The 14244-nt window shown below is 48.5% G+C and overlaps 1 long non-coding RNA gene across 1 annotated transcript; it reads left to right on the top strand.

The window, feature by feature from the left end:
* The first annotated feature begins 1232 nt into the window (after positions 1 to 1232).
* On the top strand, positions 1233 to 11360 carry LOC309338067. Its single transcript, XR_014154661.1, has 2 exons — positions 1233 to 5089; positions 5319 to 11360. It is a non-coding gene; the product is annotated as an uncharacterized lncRNA (long non-coding RNA).
* Positions 11361 to 14244: the final 2884 nt, after the last annotated feature.

Here is a 14244-nt window from a genome sequence, read left to right as displayed (position 1 = left end):
ACAAGGTGATGTCTCTGCTTTTTAAGATCCTGTCTAGGTTTGTCATTGCTTTTCTCCCAAGATGTGTATTATTATATCCCAAAGCCTGTCTTTCCGCATATTTGGAGTGGCAGGAAGTGCTTTGGAGAAGGGGAGAACCTGGTTGGAAGATGACCAGGAAACGCTGAGATTTCCTGCCAGAAGTAAATTCCATGTTCACAAACGTGCTTCCTGTTGAGATTTATTTTGATTTATTTTTTGGCATTCTGCACTACTTGTTCTTTTCAGCGATTGGGATTGGACAGAATTTTTTGGCAATAAGCGTTGGCTTGAGGAGGGGGTGTTTTTTTCGATGTTGGCCTGTCTGGGCAAACATGGCGAAACTCAGCGTCTGTTGCATCAACTTTCTTCCGTGGAGCGTAAGAATCTGGGCTCCTGTTTCCCCCTCTTTTGCTGCATCCCCAAGCCGACAACGGTTTTACGTTCCATGGTAGATGACGCTTTATGACTTCCGTCGGAGGGAATCTGCCTTCTCCCGAATCAGACCAGCGCCATCTTTTCCAGACTGGCAGACAGCAGAGCCTCCCAGATTGCAGAGAGGGGCTTTTGCCAGCCCTTCCTGGGAAGGGCAAGAATTAGACCCAGGGCATTCTGCACTCAGTGCAGGTGTTCTGCCACGGTGCTGCCATAGCAGTGGCAGGGATGTGTCCCAGCCGGGATGAGGGGGAAGAGGCAAGGAAAGAAAGGGAGATGCTACTGAGATTTGACATTTCCTGCCCACAACAGGAGCATAGTTCAAAGCACCCCATGCTAACCACTGGCAAACTAGCCCTACATTTCCTTGTCTCCTGAACTTCCACTTCCTGATCTGGACCTTCTCATGCGCTCTTGATGCGCACCTGTGGCTCTTGCGGACAGGCTGGCCCATCCATTTAAAAAAAAAAAATTTATTATTATTTTATTTGCACGGTCATTTTTGCTGTTTAGTCGTTTAGTCGTGTCCGAGTCTTCGTGATCCCATGTCTTCCGCTGCCTCCCGCAGTTTGGTCAAACTCATGTTTGTCGCTTTGAGAACACTGTCCCACCATTCTTGTCCTCTGCCGTCCCCTTCTCCTTGTGCCCTCCATCTTTCCCAACATCAGGGTCTTTTCCAGGGAGTCTTCTCTTCTCATGAGGTGGCCAAAGTCAGCTTCAGGATCTGTCCTTCCAGTGAGCACTCAGGGCTGATTTCATTCAGAATGGAGAGGTTTGATCTTCTTGCAGTCCATGGGACTCTCAAGAGTCTCCTCCAGCACCATAATTCAAAAGCATCCATTCTTTGGCGATCAGCCTTCTTGATGGTCGAGCTCTCACTTCCATCCATCACTACTGTAGACTGATCTTCTCCAATCCTCTGGCCACTGCTGAGTTTTCCAAATTTGCTGGCATATTGAGTGTAGCACCTTAACAGCATCATCTTTTAAAATTTTAAATAGTTCAACTGGAATATCATCACTTCCACTGGCCTTGTTATTAGCAGTACTTTCTAAGGCCCATTTGACTTCACTTTCCAGAATGTCTGGCTCAAGGTCAGCAACCACACTACCTGGGGTGTATGAGACATCCATATCTTTCTGGTATAATTCCTCTGTGTATTCTTGGCACCTCTTCTTGATGTCTTCTGCTTCTGTTAGGTCTTTTTACAATACATTAAGTCACATAAATACTTTCAGCTCTGCTGAGCTTGCGACTTCCCTCCTTCCCTTCAGCGGGTATCCCTTATTTTCTCCAATTGCGTATTTTAATTTTTAACCTTGTATCTGTCTTATACATTGTAGGAGTTACTTCAGTTCTGCCAGTGTTTTTAAACTTTTACAGTTATCCTTTAAGTACACAATAAATTTACTCCACCTTTCCTGGAATCTCTGATTGTCCTCATCCCGAATCCTGCCGGTCAGTTTGGCTAATTCCGCATAGTTCATCATTTTTGTCTGCTACTCCGCAACGGTAGGGACTTCTTGTGATTTCCAATTTTGGGACAACATATTCCTTGCTGCCGCTGTGGCATACATAAATAGTCTTTGGTCTGTTTTCATAATCTTGGGCTGGCCCATCCATTTCAATGGAAGACGCAGACCCAAAGAAGCGTCTCTGCCGCCGCAGAGCAGAAGAGAGAGCCTGCAGGATCAGGCCAATGGGCCATCTAAGTCCATCATCCCCTTCTCACGTGGCCAACCAGATGCCCAGCATGGGGAACCAGCAAGCTGGATTCGAACCCAAGGCCCCCTTTCCATCTTCCAGCCACTGGGTTTCAGAACTGTGCAGACACAGCACAGTCACCCTGGCTATCGTGAATTTATTTAAGTCACGGTCAATGGCTGCCGCAAGGCCTGCAAGTGGGTCTTCTTCGCCCCATCCCGGGGCCAGGTAGGCAGGCATCCAGCCAGCAAAAGTGAGCCCCAACTAAGGTGAGGCCTGTTGACCGAAGTCCCCCTCTAAAGTGTGTTATCCAGCTGAAAGAGTTGCCTTGTAGGAACTGGAGGAGCCAAAGAGACGGCTGCTTCCGGTGCGACTCAGTCCAAGCTTCCATCAGCCGGATCGAGGCCCTTCTCTGAACCACAAACGCAGATGGATCTCAGGGGCTCCCAGTGAGAGCAGCTCGATCCCCCTGGCAGAGAAAGAATCGCGCCATTTCCATACGCTGGATCTTTTTTGTGTGTTTTTCCAGCTTAGGGTATTTGCTCAGGTCACATGCAAACTGCCAGGCCCCCCCCCCCCGCCCCCAGTTTCCCAGGCTGCAGTCCCAATCCTGCTTACTTCGGAGTAAGCCTCCCTGAATTCAGCAGGGCTTACTTCTGACTAAACGTGGATAGAATTGCACTGCTCGCTGTCTTTGTGTGCTCCTCAGGATCTGTTAATTCTTAGCTTCCTTTTTTTGCCCAAGAAACAAAATTTTGAATGCACCCGTCCTTTCTGTCAACCTCCTTGTGGATAAAACTTAGTTCCTGAATCCCCCCTTTTTTGTTTTTGTTTTGGGGTTACTTTTTAATAAAATGCAGAAATAAATTATTGTTACTCAGTTTATTATGTGCTTAGCCCGATTTAATACTTTGTGGGAAATGATTTTTGGCCGATAACAATCTGCTATGGAGTGACGGCGTTTCTGTGGAGACTCTTGCTTGGTCTGTTGGAGCTTGTATATCTCACACCAGGGTCTGACATTGTACGCCCTTTTAAAATGTGTGCTGGGGGGGGGGTTTGTGTGGATGGGTGGGTATTGGGTTGTTGGTTTTATTTTGATTATGTATTTTGTGGTTGCATATTTTGATTTTATTCCATGAACCGCCTCCGGGTATTGGGTGGTATATAAATTCAATTAATAATAATAATTGTAGGTTGTGCCTTCCATGTAACTGAAGCTGCCATACAGGCTTCCCTAGCCTAGAAATGTCCACTCTGACTGGCAGTAGCTGAAGCTTCTCCCTGGCTCTTCCACCCAAATCCATTCTTAACTGGGACTGAACCTGATTATACATGTTTCTCTACCACTCAGCTGTTGCCCTGTTCCCTGTTCTTTGGAGCTGGATCAGGCCAGTAGCCTGACCAGTCCAGTGCTCTGTTTTCACTGTGGTCGGTTCGCTACCCAGACGGAGCTCACAAGCAGAATCAGAGCCCAGCAAGGCTCGTTCACCTGTGATTCCCAACAACTAATATTCAGAGGCCTCCGACTGCGGAGCTCAAACATAGCCATTGTGGTTAGTAGCCATTAAGAGTCTTTTCTTCCACGATAAAGCCAAGTTTTCCGGTCTTGCCCTTCTCCTCGGGGACCAGCCTGCGTCGTGCCTGCCTCTGACAGTGGCCACGTTTGGATGTAGCGCTAAACGTTTGCCGGGCTTCGGAGGTAATGCTAAACCGCTTCAGTCGCAAACCGAGACAGAGGTTTCTGAACTCCTCCCGGTGGCCACATCAGAGGAAGGCATTAAACTGTAGCTTAGCAGAGCTCTCTTTGTCTAAACTTCAGCCTTCAGGAGAACCTTCCACTCTCCTTATCCCACACAATCTTGTATACAAGGGCGATTTGCACAACATGTTGGCTCTGTGACGATGGCAGCCATCACATGGTAGCCTGGCTATGTCAACACACACCATGTGATTTGTCTGCCACAAATCCTGGCCTGGCTAGATCTGGTCCAGCATCCATTCTCCCAGCAGCCAACCAGACCACGCCCTTTTGCCACTCCAGGCCAATATCACAAGCTGACAAAGACCAGAGGCCATTTGTGGCTGATACCGGCAGCGGGATCAGACCGATGGACTGTCTAGTTCGTCATCCCTTTTTCCCACAGAGGTGAGCAAGGTTCCAGTTGGCCTCTCTGTCCCGCTGTTGATCCTCAGCAACCGGTCTTTAACGAGGTTTCGGTTTAGGCCAGCCACCCAGCCGAGAAATAACTTTGTGCTGAAATGCTTGTAGTGTCTTTTACAGTGGCTCTTCTGTTTGCGGCCGGGAACAGGGTCTCTGTCCGGGTCTGCGGTTGGAATGGCTTGGGTACAGCTGATGGGTTGGCTTTCGGTGGAGCACAGTGTGTTATTTCTGGTGTCCAAGTACAGAAACAACTCTGTGGAACCCGCTTAGCTGGTTATCCCAAAAGGGAAGCTGTAACAAACAGGTAGGTAGGACATTGCAATCTGCTGCACCATATTGAATTTGACTGAGATCACACTGGACTTTTAAGGAATGAGATTCCAACTCAAGCTTAGGAAGAACTTTGTGATGGTAAGAGCTGTTTTAAGTTGGCGGCACTCTCCTTCCTTGGAGGTTTTAAAGTAGCGGTTGGACGGCCGTCTGCCAGGGATTCTCGAGATGGGATTCCTCTCTGTGATTCTGTGAACTCTGATAAACCGTTTGGTATTCCGGGCGGATTTCAAGCAGCCACTGCCGACACCGTCCCATCCTGATACAAGGAGCCGCCTTTGTGCATATTTCCCTTAGTTTGTGATGTTTCCAAAGGGGGAGGCGCATGTCGCCACTTGCTTGGCACGTGGGCCATCAGTGTGGCGAGGCCTGGGAGAAGGCCGGCTTCCCCTCTCTCCGCGAAAAGGCCAGCATTGGAAAGCCGAAATAGAAGATACCGTATTTTTTCCTCTATAAGACTCACTTTTTCCCTCCTAAAAAGTAAGGGGAAATGTGTGTGCGTCTTATGGAGCGAATGCAGACTGCGCAGCTATCCCAGAAGCCAGAACAGCAATCCCTCTTGTTCTGGCTTCTGAGATTCAGAATATTTTTTTTCTTGCTTTCCTCCTCCAAAAACTAGGTGCGTCTTGTGGTCTGGTGCGTCTTATAGAGCGAAAAATACGGTAAGTCATGGGCTCCGCCATCTTGGGTGTGGCGCTCTGGGCCAACTGCCTTTGGGTAGAAACATCCGCTTCCTTGAGTCCCGAGAGTGGCCTGTGCGCTACATAGTAGTTGTTGTCTGTCTTAGGTGTTCATTTTCTAAAAGTGCCTACACGAGCGGCTGGGGGGCAGGGAGGATAGCAAGCAAGAGGGCCCCCCCCCCGGCCTCACCAGTTGCCCGGGGGACGACGACGAAAGGGCATTTCTCCCTTACATGCCTTCTGCCTGCGGGACTCAGAGGGCAGGAGACCCTAGAAGGTTGCATTAGCTGCTCAACAAAAGCTGGGCAGAAGCCATGACGGCCGCTTCCACTGCCTCTCTTTCCTCTCCTCTTGACTTGAATTCTGTTTCTGGAAAACCTCTGTGAAATTTGGGCGTTTGAGGTTCGTTTCAGTCTCCTGTTTGGGTGTGGGCAGCAGGAATATAGATCACCCCGATGCTTCAGAGATGTGTGTTGCTTGCGCCTGGTGGCAGGGAGGCAGGGCCGTCCCAACGAGTGATACGCACCCACAACACCGAAGTCTGCCGTGACATATCGGACATGTGGAGATTATTCCTCCTCTTTCTCTTCCCCCTCAGCCAAACCTTCTCCTGCCCACCCTCTTCCCTGAGTCGCCATTGCACCCCTGGACAAACCGGGTAGTTGCGGGGGGCAATTTTCAGCACCTCTGCAATTCACGCGCTCCTCGGACATCACGATACCTCAGGCAGGTTCGCGCCCCCTCTTGCAAAGTCATTCTCCTGGCCAGACTGCCAACCATTGCAACTTAACCTCTGCCCCGATCGTTGCAGTTCTAAAGCAGTGCAGGATTAGTTTCCGGGATCCCAGACCTGTGCATTTAATTCCACCTGAAGGGATCTAACTGGACAGGCGACTGTTTCAATTGTGTCCCTCTGTAGCCGAAGCTTCCGATCTAGTCCTTAAATCAGGTTTCCAAAAAATGCCTTCTTCTTTTTCGGTCAGGCTTGTTTTTGTAAACAGTCACGGGTCGCCCTAGGTTTGTAAATGGTTTAAGTGGAAAGTGTTCTTGATTAATCTTTTTTTCTTTCTTTCAAAAAACACAAAAAATGGGTATTTTAAAAAATTCTGAAAGGAAAAGTATCTCTCCCCCAGATTTGCAGTTAGTTTAACGTCTATTTTGTGGCATGTAATTTGCATACTGGTTTCATAGGTGTCGCGCCCCTCTGATTACAAAGCAATGAAGGTTCTTGCACCATGTTGGGGAAAGGCTGGTTTCCACGCTGCTTTGCGAGTCCTGAGTGCGAATCACCGTGGTTCCAGATTATTTGGTTTACCGGCCAGGCTGGTCGACCCTGCAGGAGCGTGCTTTGGCACCCGAAGCCAAAATGCCAGGCGTCTGTGTTGCAGTGTTCCCAGACAGCGGCTCCGTAGTCACTAGTCACAAAGCTCTTTCCCTCCCTGGCACAGAAAACAGGGGTGTGGAATGCAGTCTCAGAGGCCTGCCATGCATCCTGGTGTCGTGCCTTGGCCTGTTCCGGGCCGACACCTGCCGACGCATTACCTGGACGAGAAAGCCCCTTTCTGAAAATGAACCATACAGACTTGCGCTGGGGCTGCAGAAGACGGTGGGGTCCCTGCACCTTACTTCAAGCCAGCCTTTTTCAACCTGTGGGTCCCCCGATGTTGTTGAACTACAACTACCATCAGCCCTAGCTGGCAAGGCCAGAGCTCAGGGATGATGGGAGTTGTAGTCCAACAACATCGGGGGACCCACAGGTTGAGAACCGCTGCAAGCAGAAAGATTTTGGCAGCAGCAGAAGGTAGCAAGGCCTGCTGAAGTCGCCGCCCCCCCTTACCCAAAAGGTGCAGGGACTTCCTCCACTTCCGTTCATCTCGCTTGCAACCCTTGTGCGGTCCTTACGTTGGCGTTGCAGTGGGGGGGGGCTGCGAGGCAGAAGGTGGTGCCTTTATCGGCCCAGAAGGGCCAAGCGGCGGGGTGAGGTGGGGGGTGTTGTTCCTGTACCAGGGGGTCAATAGCAACTCTTTGCTCTTCTCCCTCCCACCCCCTGAAAGGGCGTCATGCTGCTGGGGGGTCCCTGGTCCGTGCCTTCGGCCAGCGTCTCTCGTTCACTGATGCATCCTTCTCTGGGCTCTGTCCCTCTCGAAAAAAGAAAAAGGCAGGACGGATACTGACCCCCCCTCCCGTTAAGTCATTGCATTTCAACAGTTTCATGGCTGCATCCCTGCATCATCAGGAGTTTGCGATGTGGGAAGAGGCCATCTCTAGTTTCGTTCCCCGTGTGTGTTTTTGCGTGGCATTGATATTGTTTGGAGGGGGCGGGGGGGGGAAGAGCGTTAAACATTGCATTTGGAAAACGGAAGTGTAGGAGCCAAACTCACAGGAGCCGAGGTCTCTTCGCCCCCCCCCCAATAAAATATTTGAGGGCCCCCAAGTTGATGGGCATTAATGGTGTCATGTGATCGGTTCGGCTTACCTGCCCCTCCCCTTCCAAAAAATTGGTTACAGTGGTATCATAGATTCCAATGTATTAGGCAACTGGGCGTATAAGGTGACCCCCCAAATTGGCTTGGGGGGTCGACTTATATGCCCAGTCTTATACGCAGCAGCTTTGCTGGGCGACTTCCTCCCAGCGCAGAGCCCGCCGCCCGCTGCCGCTGCCCAGCAAATCCATACCCGCTGTATGAGAGGACCCCTGACTTTTTAGAGGATTTTCCAGGGTTAAAAGGCGTCTTATACGCCAGAATCTATGATACCTTGGTTTACAACCATAATCTGTTCCAGAGGTCCAGTTGTAACCCAAGGCTCGCTTTCACCAATGGGGCCTCTCCCCCCCCCCCCCAATTTGGTTGTAATCCAAAATGGGTTGTTATCCAAAAAAAAAGAGACACGCACCTCTGGGTTTGACGTGGTTGTAATCCAAAGCAGTTGCAAACCAAGGTACCACTGTATCTCAGTTTTTACCCCTGGAATCTCGCCAGTCCAAGTTGATTGGCATTTTGACAACTGTATAATTTGGGAATTAACTCTTATCTGTTACAATTTGGTTATTATGGGGGTGAATCGGAAAACTAATTACAAAGAAATTATTATTTTTCAAAAAAAGGAAGCTAGCCCGTCTGCCTTGTAACCGGCGAGGGGGACGGCACGCCGACCTCAGACTTTCCGGGTCTTCCGCTGTCTGCATTGCGGGGAGACAAGACCTGCCCCGTCATAGGAGCTCATTTATTTGCCTTTTTTTCACAACCTGCCGTTGAGAAGCCTTTGTGTGTCTGCCTGTGCGTTTCCTCCGTTGACGCCCCGGGGTCTCCTGCGTCTCCCCCTCCTCGCTCACTATTGCGGTGGCAATGGGCACCCCGGCCTGGGGCCCTTGCCCTGCCAACCTGTGTCTCAGCCTACCTCATGAGGTAAATCTGTGTCTCGCCGCCCCTCAGCTCGCAACCCTCGTTTTCGTTTTCGTCCGTAAACGTCCGCTCTCCACGCAAAAAACACACGACTCCCAACGCACTGGAATGTATGTATATCTCTATCCCTTTCCCCAAAAATCCTCCACCACTGACAACCCCCCCCCAAAAAAGGCCCCCCACCCCTTGCTGTTGCCACCGATTCCTCTTGCAGATTGAATGCTGCTTTAAATGTGAAAAAAAGAAACAGTTGTTTTAAAAAAAAGCTATATAAGGAAGAGAAGAAAATAAAAAAATAAAAAAAAACCTGAATGAAAAGCTAAAGCTGAATTTATAAGCCTTGTTGCATATGAGCCAAAAGTGCAAAAAGCTCCATATAATAAACTAACCTGCCACTCATATAAATATAAATATATATAAATATATTAAAATCAGACTGTTCTACAAAATTGTGTATTTGTATTTTTGTGTACGTAAAATTTTCTGCTAAGCAGAAGGGAGGATGTAGTATATAGGATGATGTGAGAGAATTTTTTTTAATCAAATTTCTTTTGCTACTTATTTTTGTTAACATCTATATGCCTGTCTTCGTCTTCTGTATGTATGACACAGTTTTTGAAAAAAGCTGTGGTCTCTCTCTCTCTCTCTCTCTCTTTCTCTCGCCCTCTTGCCTTTGGTTCCGTATTTCAGGGCCAGGTTCGGGTCAGTCACCCCCCCCCGAAACCCCCTTTGCCCAAAGGGCTGAGTAACAGACAGCTGCCAGTATCAGAAGACTCCTCAGGGGGGCTTCGCTGCCGTCGCTCTTTGTGGCACCAAACTCCGGCCGGTGCCACTGCATTGCTCAGAATCCTTAAATCATCCTTGCAGGTCCTTCTGCGCACTGGCCCCTAGTAGCGGAAAAAACCCTTGGGTCAGAGTATCCAAATCTCTTCACTGAGATATTGCTGCAAAGAACGCCATTATCAAATCACACCAGAAGCGATTGGCAGAGATATTTGGGGGATTGCCAAATTGTGCAGGAAATGTGGGGGCTGGGAGGGAAGTGGGGGGAAATGGCCACTTTGAGGTCGTTGACCCCACCCAAACCAAAATGGCGGCTTTGTGCCGTGATGGTCTGAGCCACGGCGTCACCTGGCCACCTCCTGCCCCTCAAGATAGTTCAGGACAGTCCAAAACAGCTCGAGGGATACCAGGTTGGCGAACGTTAGTAATCTTAATTTCCCATCTCCTCCATAATCTGTGTTACGGCCCTCTAGGTAAGAGAGGAGGAGGAGGCATTTTCTGGCAAAACTGCTCCCCGTGTAACAGCCAGCAAACGATCCAGCGAGTGTATTGGCCGACGCCTTGAAGACCATGCCCACAGATCATTCCCTGCCAGTTTCCCTCCTCCAAATCATTAATAATGACATCCTAATTTGCAAAGGGGACGCGGGTGGCGCTGTGGGTTAAACCACAGAGCCCAGGACTTGCCGATCAGAAGGTCGGTGGTTCGATTCCCCGCGATGGAGTGAGCTCCCGTTGCTCGGTCCCTGCTCCTGCCAACCTAGCAGTTTGAAAGCAAGTCAAAGTGCAAGTAGATAAATAGGTTCCGCTCCGGCGGGAAGGTAAACGGCGTTTCCGTGTGCTGCTCTGGTTTGCCAGAAGCGGCTTAGTCATGCTGGCCACATGACCCGGAAGCTGTACGCCGGCTCCCTCGGCCAATAAAGCAAGATGAGCGCCGCAACCCCAGAGTCGGTCACAACTGGACCTAATGGTCAGGGGTCCCTTTACCTTTAATTTGCATAGGATTTTGTTTAAGGATCTCTCGCTCCCTACTTCTTAAATGCGAGGCTAGTCCCAACCCCCCTGCGTGAATTCTTCCCAAACCGCTTGTGCAAAACTGGGACCACAGTTGTTTAAACCCTGTGCATTTTTTTTACAGAACGGTCAGTGCCTTGAGTGCTTTGCTAGCGTGTAAACGGACACACTTACGAAAGGCCCTTTCGAGGAACAAACAAACAGCACCTCTGCGACAAACCACGGTAAAAACGTACTTGGTCTGTGCTACACCCCATTGCAGGTGAGGAACGCATGATGTTCAATGCTCAGCCCTGTGGAAAAAACCCCCAAAACTTGCACACAGCAGGGAGAAACGTAATTTTCCCTTCTGTGCTAATTTTGTGTTTGTGGGCAGGCATTCAGCACCGTACGTTCCCAAGTACGGTTTTATTGAATGATGGAATCGGTTTGCCGAAAGCTTCTTCCTAAAGTGAAGTTGCAGCCATAATTCAAAGTCTCAGAGCCTCTTTCGTGTGGGCCTCAATTTCCTCACCCACTGAATACAATGCATTCTTGCAGAGAGGAGCTATTCACATATTTCCCCATCTCTCCATTAAAAGATAAAATGCCATATATATATAATTACCTCTTGCCTTCCTCCCCCAAAAGCAGGGGTGGCGATGAGGGGAAACAGGAGAGAGCGTGAGAGAGAGAGAGACGACATCTTTCTACGTAGGGCTCATATTTATACCAATGTGTACTGACTGTGAGAGGCGTCCTTGTTTCTGTACGTGAAAGGGGGGGTTGGGGAGAGAGAAAGAGAGAAACAAGTGCTCTATTGTATTGATTAAATACTAGTTTAAAAGAGAGAAAAAAATACAAAAACAAAAACGACAACCGAGTCCTTGTATCCTTGTAATCTCCTATTCTGGATTATTAGTGCCTTTTTGGACAGTAGACTGTTCTGTAATTAAATTGTAGTATAACTGCTTTTTTGTACAGTTTTGTTTTAAATAAAACTTTTTTTTAATTTGTGTTTATTTTAGTATTGTACCTACTAGAAAATTAAAATGTATAACTGAAAAAAACCCACAAGTTCTGGTTCGGTCCTCTTTGTGTGAAACGTCGCCGGTTTCATTTCGCTGGGGGTTCGCAGGGTCTCCGAATTCTCATGACACGGATAGCCGCCTTCGATCACCCAGCCACCTGTCCCACTTCTCTGGCAGGATGGTCCTGAGAATGGCGCTGTTCAGAAAATTCATCCCTAGCTTTTCAAATGGGGGGGGGGGAGAGGTGGTTAAGGGAATCCAATATGCTACTCGGAAAATTGCCTTTACGGCGGAATTCAGTCTTTATTTTTTACAATTTGGTACAGTGCTTGATTGGAGGGGAAGAAACACCACAAACTGGTTTACAGAAAAGCCAAAGCAATAAAACTAACAATAAGAAAGAGTTAATAGCCATTTAAGACATTTGAAAATAACAACAGACTGAGAACTCCCTTCGGCTTTCTAAATTTCGGGGAGAAACCTGTCCAAACAAAAATGATTTGGGCAGGTGCCGAAAAAAAGTACAGCGAAGGCACTTGTCTGATGTCAAGTGGCAAGGAGTTCCAAAGTGCAGGTGCTACCATGCAGAAAGGTAAGAGTTCTTATGCAGGGGGGATTTTAATATGACACCAGTAACAGGGCCAGTTTGACTGATCTAAGCGGTGGAGAGGGTATTTCTAGGTAAACTGGTCCCAAGTTTCTAAGGGGGTCATACTAACAGCAACACCTTGAACTACGACCACAACATCGTAAAAAGTTGCACAAGTGTTCTGGGGGTCGGTATTATGACTAATTTGTTGCACTGGCTCCTGGTGGAGTACAGGGTCAGGTTTAAGGTGCTGGTTTTAACCTTTAAAGCCCTATACGGCCTAGGACCCTCGTACCTACGGGATCGCCTCTCCTGGTATGTCCCACAGAGGACCATATGGTCTTCAAATAAAAACATCTTGGAGATTCCGGGCCACAGGGAGCTTAGGCTGGTCTCAACCAGATCCAGATCTTTTTCAACCGTGGCCCCGATCTGGTGAAACGCTCTGTCACAAAGGACTAGGGCCCTGCGGGACTTGACATCTTTCCGCAGGGCCTGCAAGACGGAGCTGTTCCACCTGGCCTTTGGTCAGGGCACAGCCTGACTCCCTCCTTCGGCAGCCTTCACAGAACTCTAGCCCAATGGTTGGCATTAATTTGATTGGAATTAATTTTATAATGAAATTATTTTAGAATGTTGTATCATTTTACTGTTGTTAGCCACTCTGAGCCCGGCTTCGGCTGGGGAGGGCGGAATATAAATAAAATTTATTATTATTATTATTATTATTTTAAAAAAGGTCTTGTGACAGCTTTAGAGCACAAAATATATATTACAGCATAATATTTTGTAGACTTGGGCCCGCCTTGTAAGTTGCACGAGTGACGACTCCGTTGACGAGTGGATGTAAGGAGAAAATCACCAGGTGGGAGTTGCATGGCAGAACGATGCAAAAAGATTGCAGCTGGTGTGAACGAGAGCCTAAACGCACGTTAAATAGGCACACATTTTTTACAGCGGAAGATTAGCGATAATTGCGGTGGTGATTGCATTAACACAGATAGTGAGCTGGGGAAGCATTTGCAAGAAGCAGGAAGGGCACAGAGAGCGAACTTTAACAGAAGCCTGGCTCTGGATGACGCCCCAAGTCCAAGCTTGGCTTAGCTTGGTGCAAAAACGCAAGAGTAAAATGGGCTGGGGAAGAGCAAAGTGGCTGTGAGCTGCTCTCCCGAAGGATGTGCATATTCCTGGTCCCAGCAAGCCTGCCTTTGGGTTTATTGTCATGTGTGAATGAGGCTATGTGTGGGCCCAGATGGGGGCTTTGACACCTACAAAGGATAGCCACCGTCAAGTCTCATGCTGGCTTCGTGATTTCTCCAAAGTCCTGGACTTCTTGCCCTGCACTCGATTAAAATATTGATCAATTTAAAGTAATGTAGGTAGCTGTATTGGTCTGATGCAGTCAAAATAAATAAATTTTCCAGTAGCACCTTTGTTGTTGTTTAGTTGTGTCTGACTCTTCGTGACCCCCTGGACCAGAGCACGCCAGGCACTCCTGTCTTCCACTGCCTCCCCCAGTTTGGTCAAACTCATGCTGGTAGCTTCGAGAACACTGTCCCACCATCTTATCCTCTGTCGTTCCCTTCTCCTTGTGCCCTCCATCTTTCCCAGCATTAGGGCCTTTTCCAGGGAGTCTTCTCTTCTCATGAGGTGGCCAAAGTCTTGGAGCCTCAGCTTCAGGATCTGTCCTTCCAGTGAGCACTCAGGGCTGATTTCCTTCAGAATGGGTAGGTTTGATCTTCTTGAAGTCCATGGGACTCTCAAGAGTCTCCTCCAGCACCAGAATTCAGAAGCAGAATTCAGAAGGTGCCACATTGAGCCACATGAAATGGAAGTCCATCAAACTCACAAAGAAACTTGCACAGGTACAGACTGGTATCTCCTTTCTGACTAAATGCAAGAACCTGGACATTATACTTAAGGGTCTTAGAATTAAGAACCTTTCTCCCTCCTCTATGTGACATCCTTTTATATATTTGAACATGGCTATCATATCACCCCTTAACCTCCTCTTCTCCAGGCTAAACATGCCCAGCTCCCTTAGCCGTTCCTCATAAGGCATCGTTTTGTGGTGCCCAGAACTGGACTGTACTCCAGGTGAGGTCTGACCAGA

The sequence above is a fragment of the Podarcis erhardii genome (genome assembly GCF_964252035.2).
Source record: "Podarcis erhardii genome assembly, chromosome: 3".
Classification (NCBI taxonomy): Eukaryota; Metazoa; Chordata; class Lepidosauria; order Squamata; family Lacertidae; genus Podarcis; species Podarcis erhardii.
This window is presented reverse-complemented; position numbering and strand designations above follow the sequence as displayed.